Here is an 11,992-nt window from a genome sequence, read left to right as displayed (position 1 = left end):
ATTCCAGGCAGAAGACCTTGACTCCATCGCTAAACGTGGGTCTTCGGGGATTCTTCCTCCCAGGGTGACTGACTGCCAGGTTCCAGACAGGAGTGGGGGGATGGAGTGAACGTGCGCTATTCTGTCCCTGTGCCTGGAATGGAAACCATTCCTTTAATCCTCCGTCCTCAGCACTGCCCTTTCTGTACAGTCTCTGCTTTCTCTGGTGATGTCTCCTACTTTCAGGGCCTTACCTATCATCTCTTTGATAAAATCATTTGAGGAGATGGAAAGATTAAGGCTGCATCATAGGCAGAGCAAACACAGAAGTCTAATTAATGATGCACAGTACTATTTGGCCTCTGTGTGTCGGTCTGCCTCGACTTTGGGAACAAGACAGATAAGCTTATTTCCCCGCATGGAGGAACGTCGTTCACTTTTGCCATTTATCTGCCCTTCTGGTCTCATGCCTCTCTTCTATCTCCTGATCAGGGTATTCTTCTTTTTATGTCCTTGGTCTGTCACATTCTGACTGACTGATGCCTTTTCATTTCTACCCTAAAGCAGCCCCTTTCAGATGCTGGCATATCATAACCCTCAGAGAAAACGGTACACTGTATGAAAGAAGCCAGCCACAAAGGACCACAGACTGGATGATTCGTTCCTATGAAATGTCTGGAGCTGCCAAATCTGCAGGGACAGGAAGCAGATTACTTGTTGCCTGGGGCTGGAATGAGGGGTGGGGAATAAGGAGTAACTGACAAGAGGTTGGCATTTCTTTTCTTTGCACTGAAAAGGCTTGAAGTTGGAACAGACATTTGCAAAGCTTTGTGGACATACTAAAATCCACTCAACTGTGCTCTTTAAACAGACTCATATTCTAGTAAAGCTATTAGAAAAAAACTAACAAACAAAAACCCAGAATGCTGTAGTCACTGATCAGCTTTCTGTCACTAAAAAAATACAATACCAAGAAGACATAATTAATTTATGAAGAAAGACTGATTTTTATTTAGTATATGTGTGCGTGTGTGCGCATGCGTGTGGGTACCTGTGGAGGCCAGAAGAGGTTGCTGGATGGTCTGGAGCTGCAGTTACAGGGGGTTGTGAGTTACGCAGTGTGGGTGCTGGGAGCTCAACTTTGGTCCTCTGCAAAAGCAGCAAGTGCTCTAACTGCTGGGCTAAACTCTCCATCCCCAGAGATGGTTTCAGAGGTTCCAGACTGTGGTCACTTGACCTGGTCATTCTGGGCCTGTGGTGAGACAGGATTAGTGTGGTGAGGAGAGCTTCTTGCTTTATGGTAGCTGAGAAGCAAAGGCAGACCTTAGCTTTAAATAAAATCTAGTCTCCAAACCCAGTAAGCTATGAGTCTATAAGTAGACCCATACATTGGTAGGTCAGAGGTCTTATGATCCAGTCCCCATCCACAGGCCTCCCTTTTTATACTTCTGCACATGGGATCTAGCCTTCAATGCATGGGGTTTTGCAGGGCAGTCTAGATCTAAACCATGACAGTTGGTTGAAAGACTCTGGGCTTCACCCTAGCCGAGGCTGCTTTCTTCCCAAGGCTTCACAGGGTCTGATTTAGTTGTAACATACATTTATGAAGAATTCCTATGTGCTGCTGCTCCTGAACCACACCCTGAGAACCACGGCACTGCAGAAGCCCATGCCCTGCAGCAGAGCTATGAGTTGAGCATGGTGAGCATGCCTGTGACCCCAGCTGCTCTGGAGACCGAGGAGGCGAATCACCTTTCCCTTCTTTACTAATGTGCAAGTTGCGCCTTTACAGTTCAGTATACATATATGTCTTTTCATTAACTGAAAAATGCTCCATCGTATATTTCATAACTCACCCAGCTTACTTCCCTACTGAAGAACACTCTAGGTAGGTGCTTCCATTTTCTTTATTTTTTAAAATGCAGCTAGTCGCCGGGCTGTGGTGGCACATGCCTTTAATCTCAGCACTTGAAAGGCAGAGGTAGGAGGATGTCTGTGAGTTCGAGGTCAGCCTGGTCTACAGAGCGAGTTCTAGGACAGCCAGGGCTACACAGAGAAAGCCTGTCTTAAAAAAACAAAACAAAAAAAATCATAGTAAATATCCTCAGTATGTGTGTGTGTTGGTATTGTGTTCCCCAAAATATTGTGTACCCTAATAAACTTATCTGGGGTCAGAGAACAGAACAGCCACTAGATACAGAGGCTAGAAAATAGTAGCACACACGCCTTTAATCCTATCACTTGGGAGATAGAGATCCTTCTGGATCTCTGAATTTAAAGCCACATTGGAAACAACCAGGCATGGTGCCTCATGCCTTTAATCCCAGGAAGTGATGGTAGAAAGCAGAAAGGTATTTAAGGCGTGAGGACCAGGAACTAGAGCTGGTTAAGCTTCAGGCTTTCGAGAAGCAGTTCAGCTGAGATCCATTTGGATAAGGACTCAGAGGCTTCCAGTCTGAAGAAACAGGATCAACTGAGGAATTAGCAAGGAGAGGTGGCTGTGGCTTGTTCTGCTTCTCTGATCTTCCAGCGTTCACCCCAATACCTGGCTCCAGGTTTGTTCTTATTAATAAGACCATTTAAGACTTGTGCAGGGGGAGGGGGGAGGCGTTTACATTGGCAGTTTTCAGGGAGAATGGGTTCCCTGGAAGATCTACAAGCAGATACATTTCAATTGTAGGAGATATTGACACATTCCTTTCCAAGGAAACTGTAGACATTCACAGTCTCCTTTGATCCACCATCCCTGAGGACAAGTGAAATGGAATGCTTTTCATACTTTTTTGGCAAACTGCATTTTTCTATTTTATGCAAAGCAGACATGGTTCCTCTGCCCATTTTCTTCTTTTGGAACATTTGCCTTAGCGCTTTTATGTCAAACGTTTTAGAAACTTCCCTGTTTTTTTCATTTTAATATATATATATATATATATATATATATATATATATATATATATATATATTCTTTTTCGAGACAGGGTTTCTCTGTGTAGCTTTGTGCCTTTCCTGGAACTCACTTGGTAGCCCAGGCTGGCTTTGAACTCACAGAGATCCGCCTGCCTCTGCCTCCCGAGTGCTGGAATTAAAGGCATGCGCCACCACCGCCCGGCTCATTTTACCATATTAAACAAGAACAAAACTGAGAATCTAAAATATCTTCCCCTTTACCCCACATTGATTTTCCTTAGGGTAGCATATGCATGTCCTTCATCAGCTACCTGTGGGCATTTGTCAAACAGCAACAAAAGGAGACGTCCTGAAAACTCTCCAAAGAGGCTGATGGGCATCAGTAGCTTCAGCCATTCCTACGTCGCTCTGCCTTATCTGCCCGAGTCTCCTATGATGTCTAGACCAGCACAATCCAACAGAACTTTCTACGGTAACCCAAACGGTCCATATGGGAACTGTCCAACACAGGAGCTCCTGAGTTCTTGAATGTAACCAGAGACTGAGAGATGAATGCTTCGACTGGAGATGGCTTGCTGAGCCGGCAGCTCTTGACTGTTAGCTCCTTACATCCTGACACACACACACACACACACACACACACACACACCCGCTTCACCTCTGCACCCTTCTGTGTCTAGCTCACAGTAGCCTGCAAATGAAAAAACGGCAATAAGAAAGCCTAAGCAATCACTAATTTTTTAAGGCTCTTGGTATATCAAGAAATGAAGAAATGCCAAAATATAAAAATTGTGGTATGTTATAATATTTGCCTTGCACTTAACATGCTGCTTTTGTATTCTACAATAAAGATAATTTAAGGATTAAAATATCCAACCGATGAGGTAACCGGTAGTTACATCATATTCAACCACTCTCTACCATCACCTACATAAATATATTAAAGATCTATTAAGACAACAATGAGTCTTTTGATTTTTCATGTACTTTCTGTTAAAATTTACATGTGGAAACATGTACTACAGAACATGATCAGATTATTAATCTCTGTGGTAGAACTGAGTTACAAGCAAAGGTGATAGTATTTAGAGAATTATTCTTTGAAATTCAAGCCTCCTGGAAGACAGCATTGAGAGAGAGGAGAGAAGCTGAGTGGATTGGAGAACGCGGGACTTGTTCACTATGATTTCATTTCTCCATCTCCTTCAGAAGGAGAAGTGAAAGGAATGGCATCCTGCAGAGTTGCCATAGTGTCCAAACTTCTCTGGGGATAACTCGTTCTTCCTGCTCTTACTAACCCGGGGAGACTCCTTAGCCACGGTTCCCAGCCTGAAGGGAGGGCAGAGGCTGCACTTCATGCATCAGACAGCGATCATAAGCATAGTCACCATTCACTTTCTCCAGACAACTGAGGACAGCTGCAACTACACAGAGACTGCAACCATTTATCCACGATTCCGAGCAAGCAAAGCCCAAACGTGCTTGGATCCCGGAACAAGCTAGAATGCAGATATGCAGGCCACGACTTTATCCCAGGACACTCAGTCATGGTCACATTTTTTCCCTCATCTTTATTTTGTGGTGCTGGGGATTGAATCCAGGGCCTTGCATGTGTTGAAGCAAATCTGAGCTTCATTCCTAGCCCAGAGCCACAAATCTGACTCAGAGCTTCAGGGCAGCCAAGATGAAAAGAGGAACCATGGGGCCTGTTTCCTCATGCACAAAAAAATGACACCTGTCACTCGAGGTAAAGTCACTTCATGACGCTTGGCTCTGAAAGGAAGTGTCCTGTGGGAGATTTCCTTCAGGGAATGCAAAGCCATCAAGTGCACAGCAAGTCTTGCAGGACAGACATTCATAGGTTCTGAGGGGCTGTTCCTTCTGGGGAGGTGTGATACTTGACAAGTTGGCGTCACACTTGTGGCAGGGGGCGGGAAGTTTTGTGAGCGTGGGCTCGGGACAATATGGACAAGCAGGCTTTCTGTGGGACCAGCTATCATTGTGTGCTTGGCTAAAGACAGATACACACTGTTCAGAATTCAGTAATGTCATCAGCAGATGGGAAGGGGGTTGACAACTTTTTGTGAAGAGTGAGCCACACCATGTGATAATTGTCAACCTTATATGACCATTCCTGTGTCTATGGTGGTAGCTGGGGGGCACAGGCAATCTAGGAATTTTCATTAAATCAGGTGTCCAAAAATAAGGGGGAAAAGTATTCAAGATCAAGTTTTATCAGAAGGTCTGTAAATTCACAGGTTATTTTCTCTTTCTTTCTTTAAAGTTCATATTAGTTGCCAATATTTAGAGCTTAATAGATTTCAAGTCCGACAATGTTAGTTGCTTCTATTATACCACATGGCAAAATCTGCTAAGTGGGGTATAGAACATTACCCATCTGCTTGAGCTATTTAAGTACTGAAATGCTCTGCTGGAGAATGGTAGGAGATTTGGATTAATTTTTTTTCAAGAAAGTATTAGTATAAGCATTAGTATATCAGTATTAGTACACACATGTGTGTATCTGTGTGTACGTGCATATGTGAGTACAGAAGTTTGATGTCCAGAAGAGGGCGTTGAAGCCCCTGGAAGAGGTGTTACTGGCAGTGAGCTGTTTCATATGAGTGCTGGGACTCCAACTCAGATCCTCTCCAAAAGCAGTACATACTCTTAACCACTGAGTCGTCTCTCCAGTCTCATTGCTCATTCTTGACTGTAAGAAAATCTTAGTGGGCTCTTATGAAATGTATGGCTACCAACAAAGTCATTGGTTAATAAATGTACCTGGAAGGATAAAATACAAAACATCCCCCTTGCTAAAGAAATGAACCTTAGGCATGGCATGGTGGCACATTCCCTTAATCCCAGCACCAGAAAGCAGGCAGATCTCTGCGAGTTCAAGGACAGCCAGGGCTACACAGCAAGGCCCTGTCTCACAAACAAAACTAAACAAAAAGAGACTAACCTGGTATTACTGGACTTAAGCTAATTAAATTGAGGACGTGTCATTTTGGAACGACATTCATTCTCAATGACAAATGGTAACAAGGACAACTACATACATTAAACTCCATCATAACAAAATATCAACATATAGGAAAACAGACTTTCTTGTTTCTAAGGCATGGGGTATATGTGTCCAAAGAACCCACATATTATCTAGATTTTATATATATAAATAAAAAAAAAACAAGAAAGGCCACATGTTGGGCTAATTTATGCTACTTGAAATGCTTTCTGATCTAGACAATGATTCTTTCAATCTGAACTTTCAAAGTCATGAAACTTGAAACTAGTTCTTGCCCAGAATCTCAATGAGAAATTAAAGTTACGAACATTTAAAAAAGTGTGTGTGTGTGTGTGTGTGTGTGTGTGTGTGTGTGTGTGTGTCTGACCACATGCATACCAGAGCTCATATGTGAAGGTCAGAAGGCAACTCTGAAAACACTTTATTTTTTGTATGGATGCATGAGCATTTGTGCCATATCCATGTAGCAGCCGTGGAATGACATGCAGAAAGAAGCTGGCTCTCTCTGCCATCTGGGTTCCCTAGGATTGAACTCAGGTCTTCAGGCTTGCACAGCAAGTACCCTTCTCTATCTGTTGCGCCTTTGGCTGGCCCTGAAACATTCTTTTTAAAATGAGGTTTTTGAAACTATAAAATCTATGCTGTCAATAATTTAGAAAATAAGAAAAATGTAGGTAGTTTTCCCAATTATATATGCAGAAAAGCTTCAAACCAACTTCTATAGTTTGGATCTAGAATATTCTTTCAAAGGTCCCCAGGGGAGCATCATTAGGAGGTGATGGTGCCTTTAAGATGTGAGACCTAGTAGTGGGTCCTTAAATCATGGCCTGCTTGTTTTCTTTTTGCTTCCTGGTCATGAGGTGAGTGGTTTGCTCTGACATGCATTCTGTCACTCCACAGGCCTAAAACAATGGAGCCAGTGGATACCAGACTGAAACCTCTAGAACTGTGAGCTAGAACAAACATGGTTATCTCAGATATTTTGTTAAGGTGATGATGGGATACTACTACACCAATGGAAAGAGATATGCACACCAATCCACTCAGTTACAAATGCCAAGTGAGCAAATTTACTCAGGGCTTCGGGGCAGGGACATGAATGGGAAGCATGGTTACACAATTCAGTTATACAACTGGTGTAGCCTATGAAGAGAGATGCATCAGCTATCCAGAGTGCCCAAGGATTTGTGACTTCCAACTCGGAAAGAAGAGTCTCTGGTGTTCATGGAAGGGAGAGTGGGATCACACACACACAGCAGCCCTGCAACACAAACACTGCTGAGTTGTGTAAGCCGTGTTTTCTAGCACGGGGGTGAACAGGGAGGATTTGGTATGAATGGTTACAGCACATGGGTTCTAGCATCAGGAATCCTGGCTCTATCACTTATTAACTTTGTGAACTTGAGTAATTACTTCAACTTTCTGTGATGTAGCTTTCTGATCTGTAAGTATGGTAATTAATAATATCACCTACTCAAGGGCTGTTACAAGACTTGTAATGCCTGTAACACTGAAACAGAAGGAGCACAGGTACAGGAATGTGTACCTGGCATGTAGTAAGCACCATTATTACAGTAAATGCTACAATGCATGGGCATTATATTAATATGTAGAAAGAGCATTTTAACCAATTCAGGACCCCGATAGGTTTCCTAGAAAAGGACTGCATGTCATAGATCTAAACCTTGGTCTATTAACTGTTTCACCCTCATAGTCAGCCTACACCTTAACAAAACCAACCAAACAACAAACCCCATTTACGGCAAGCAGCTATCTATCTACCCAAGTGTTTACCTCGCCTCCAAACTGAACAGCTTGCATAACTGAGTGGTAGCCATAGCTGTCCAGAGAGAAGTATCACAGCTTATACTAACTCTTAAGTGTTTGGTGAAACGGCCTTAGTTGGATTTTTAAGGATGCTGTTGTTATAAGCAACTGAGTCTAACATAAAAGTTGAGGTTATATTTTTGCCTTGATTGGTCTCATCCATGTCTGAGGGCTTAACTTCCTCCAAACCTCAACTTCTCTCATCAGTCACAGACCTGTGTAATTTGGCTGTTTGATGTTTTCCTCTAAATGTGGAGGGCCCCTCCATGAGACCATAGTCACAGTGAAGCAGCCTGATAAACTCTGCTTTTTCTTTCTACATGAAGGAGAACACACCAGGAAACTGTCGTCTTTATTGTTGACTGCGCTGGTTTCTTATGGCTGTTGTAACAAGTTAGTACAAACTGAGTGCTTTAACAAGAATTCATGTTAGTGTTCTAGAAGTCAAACGTCCTTAATTCAAGAATCCAGTTGCTTGCCCTTTCCAGCTTCTATAGGCTGCCTGCACTCCTTTGGATCAATTTTTAAGGCCAACGGGGTGATGTCTTCAAATCTCTGTGACCTCTGCTTCTCTCATATGCCCTTTTCCAACTCTGCTCTTGTCCCCAGCCCAGCAGGCCAATTCAGGGTATGTCATGTCCTTACCTGAACCATATCTGCAAACTCCCTTCTGTGATGTTACAGAACGTGTTAGCAGGTTATGGAGATGGGGGCGGGGTGTGTGTGTCAGTGTAGGGAACATTATTCTGTAAAACACAATGAACAAAGTTGGAATTGGGTGTTACCTGCGGGCAGTTTCCTAATGTTAAACTCTAGGATTTGCTTTGTACCCCTGGACTAGGCACCTTCATTCCAACACACCCTAACAGTTTCTTCAAAGGCTTCCCACGTCCAGTTTGTTCTTTTAAATTTATCAATCTAGAAGCCAGTTCTCCAAGGAAAAGTAAATTGGGGACATATGTAGCAAAAACTAGAAGTATTAAATTGATGGATATCATTCCATATGAAAGGCCTGAGGGAGGGTGCTTCTCCAACCAACATACTCATTCACATTCACAGGCACTGTGCTACCATAGTCATCGGCCAGGAATGCCATCACCGTCTAGTAACTCACCACCTGCGGACACAAAGGCATCTTTTTTTCCATCCGCCTACCTCAGCACCCATCCTAGAATCCTGGCCTACTTATTCACCAACCCCCACCCCCACTCCCCACCAGCGCTGGCCTTCACGTTTACATTCCCACTCGCAGCGCCTTGGCGGTTCTGATCACTTCTCCAGGGTACTACAGTGCGACATTCCCTGGCCCAGCCCCTGCTGTTTCTGTTCATTTTCACTTCCTATTTAAGATGTCTTTGCTTGGAATTGTCTTCCGTCTTCAAAACCTCGCACCCAGTTAAGTACCTAAGTTTCAAGGGAGACGACTCTCTAGCTTCAGCCAGGCTCTCAGACTTGCACCCCGATTTCTACGGCTTGGAAGCCCACAGCCCCTGCTTTCCTTGCTCTACGGTTTCTTCTTACGGGAAAGATGAAGTCCAGTTTTATACTTTACATTTGGTAGTCCTGGAAGGCGGAATGGTGAGTAGTTATAGTCGGCCTTCTGCCACGGTCTTAAAAGTTCGAAGGCGACCAGGTTCCCAGCAGCCTCGCACGCAGTATTTCGTCTTAAATCCACAGCTGTCTAGTGCAGGCAGGTCGGGTATTATTTTTCACACTGACAGCTCGAGGAAACTGAGTCATGGGATTCCAGGCCTGGCTTTCATCGCACCTTAATGTTGTTAATGACTCACTTGGCTCACTCTTCCTCCTTGTAGAACTTTCTCGCACCTAGCCGACTGTCCATCAACGAACCAGCTTAGGTATTTCCCCAACAGGCGCTCCGGCTCTTCCCCATACGCAGTGACGCGATCGATGACGCTATTCAGTGACGTGCGATGACGTGACTTACCCCGAGCCAGGTGCCGGCAGGGCGGCCACACCCTGAGGGCTTCAGTTCAGGAGGGGCAATCGCCTCCGACAGGCGGAGACGCGCCACAAAACCCCGCCGGAAGCGACCCGGGGGCCCTGAAATCCTGGGTCCTACCGGCCCACGGGGGATCCGTTGCTAAGTGACGCCAGCGCGCAGAGCGCGTGCGCGGCCACGGCGGTGTGCGTGAAGGCGGGCGCGCGCCGCGACGGCGGCGGCGGGGAAGGCGGCGACGGCGGCGGTCGAGGGGGCGGTGGCCACGAGGCAAGGTCGTTGCTGGCGGAAGAGGCGTGTGTGGCGGCGGTTAGGTCGCTGAGGAACATCGTCGGGGTGAGTCGCCGGGACCCCTCGGGGGGAGGTGGGGCCTAGCCGCACCTGCTGCGCGGGCCCGGGGCGCGGAAACGCGCGCCCCCCGCCGCCCTCCCCATCGCCGTACCCGCGCGCGCCGCTCCACGCCCCTCGGCCGCTGGTTCCGGGGGCGGGGACGGGGGCTGACGAGGCTCAGTTCCCGGGCCTGGCGCTCTGGGGGTGGGGGGAGCCGGGCTGGGGGGCGCTGGGCAAGGGTGCTGAGGGACAAGTGACTGGATTCCGGCATGACGCTGCCAGTTTCCCTTCCACGGGGGAATTCGAAGCGGCAGAAGCCCGCGATCCTCAGCAGCCTCGCGCCAGGACAAGAGATGCGACTTTGCCAGCCTGACAAACGCGGAAACGGGGACCCTCGGGGTTTAGGGGTTCACAAAGTTTTAGGTTAACCCCGAAGGGCTTCGTCGGTTCTGCCCTGGCGGGTCCCGGAGCAGGAGCGGGCAGTTAGGGAGAGAGTTAGGAGTCTGGGCGCTAGATTCGGGCACACCCACGACCTGGGGATGGCGACCTGTCAGTGTAGATGCCGGGCGGCCAACCAGTTGCCTGGACCTTCCAGCCTCACGTGTATGCCCACGTGCTTCTCTGATTATTATTATTTTTTTTTTTAAATCCAGTGTTGGCACGCGTTTTGAAGCCAGAGGACCATACCCATCCAGTGTTGTTACTTCCTCATAGACTCGAAACGACTCTTGTATTTATCTCCAAGAACTTGCTGTGCGTTGGGCCACTGCAAGGGCCTCGAGGGTAGGGCAGCCCTGCCTCTCGTGTGTGTTTTCTCTACAAGCGGGCAGGTGGTTATTTATCGAATGAAAATCTAGCTTGCATTCCACGTGTGGGCTAGAGTGGTGCAGCTGGAGCAAAGAGATGCAGCCAGCCCGCAGTCAGTACTGTGCGCGGGACTCCAGTGGGTTGAATGTGTGGTGGCTGTCCTGCTAAGTGACGCCAGCGCGCAGAGCTGGGGAAGGAGGAGTAATGGAGACAGATGGAAGAAGTCGTTTTCCCCCCATTACCTGTTAAAGGAAGTGCCTAGAACCAATGACAAGGGAGCACTGGCATTTAGTCATGATTTATGCATAAAAATAGAGTGGCATACCTTCAGTTTCCACCCAGCTCTACAACCCAGAGATTCCGTTTTATAACCGAGGCTGTCAAGTGTGGCATCTGAAGTTCTTGGAATCAGTAAAGCCGAATACTCAAGAGCCACTGTGCATTTATGAACTTTCAGGACTAGAGTCATCCGTTTTTCCTTTTCTGCCTGTATCTCCTAGAAAACTGCATGCTACAGAGTGGACACACAGTAGGTAGAGAGAGCATCACACTGCATAAATGGTTTTCAGAGGAGCATTTAGTCTCAGCCTTCACAGAGCCAATACAACCGTTCCTCTCTTTTCAGAGCTGTGCTAAATTAGAGGATTGTGGGATCACAAGTGAGTAGATGACCAGCCTTTTCCCTTTAACAACGAACCCTCTAGTCAGGAAAAGAAAACGTGTATCTATAAAAGAGTCGTGGAACTAAATGAGGTAGTAGTATTAGATGGGACTGTAGTACTGGAGAAATTTAGACAAGAGGAGGTCAGAGATAGGGGACTCTGGAAGGAAGACTAGGGCTGGCCTTTGAAGGAAGTGTAAAATTGGAATTAGGAAAGAGTTAAGAAGTCCTGTTGTGAAAAGTTAATGTGAATTTGTTCGTTGGCGGAGGGATATTTTGAGGAGACTTGTGTTGACTGGGGCAGAGAAAGTTTTCTGACACAGAAATAGAAGAGAAAACTTAAGGGGGATGCAGTGTTACAGCCGGCCTCCTAATAGGGTGGAGCCTGTGCTGGTTAGCTGTCACCTTGGCCCAAACTAGAATCCCTGGGAAGAGGGAACCACCGTTAAGGAAGTGCTTCCATCAGACTGGCCTGTGTACAGTCTGTGGGGGC

General features: G+C 46.3%; 1 protein-coding gene and 1 long non-coding RNA gene across 2 annotated transcripts in view; one reads left to right on the top strand and one right to left on the bottom strand.

The window, feature by feature from the left end:
* Window positions 1-6,961: 6,961 nt before the first annotated feature.
* LOC119086807 lies at window positions 6,962-9,819 on the bottom strand. The gene is made up of 2 exons (XR_005090164.1): window positions 9,146-9,819; window positions 6,962-8,487 (listed from the first exon to the last, which is right to left on the bottom strand). It is a non-coding gene; the product is annotated as an uncharacterized LOC119086807 (long non-coding RNA).
* A 121-nt stretch (window positions 9,820-9,940) lies between these two features.
* Window positions 9,941-11,992, top strand: part of Btbd9 (BTB domain containing 9) — a 369,488-nt gene continuing 367,436 nt past the window's right edge. The window contains exon 1 of the mRNA XM_028885043.2: window positions 9,941-10,037. The gene's annotated coding sequence lies outside the window, so the exon portion shown is untranslated. The remainder of the gene's footprint in view (window positions 10,038-11,992) is intronic.

The sequence above is a fragment of the Peromyscus leucopus genome, chromosome 16_21, assembly GCF_004664715.2.
Source record: "Peromyscus leucopus breed LL Stock chromosome 16_21, UCI_PerLeu_2.1, whole genome shotgun sequence".
Taxonomy (NCBI): domain Eukaryota; kingdom Metazoa; phylum Chordata; class Mammalia; order Rodentia; family Cricetidae; genus Peromyscus; species Peromyscus leucopus.
This window is presented reverse-complemented; position numbering and strand designations above follow the sequence as displayed.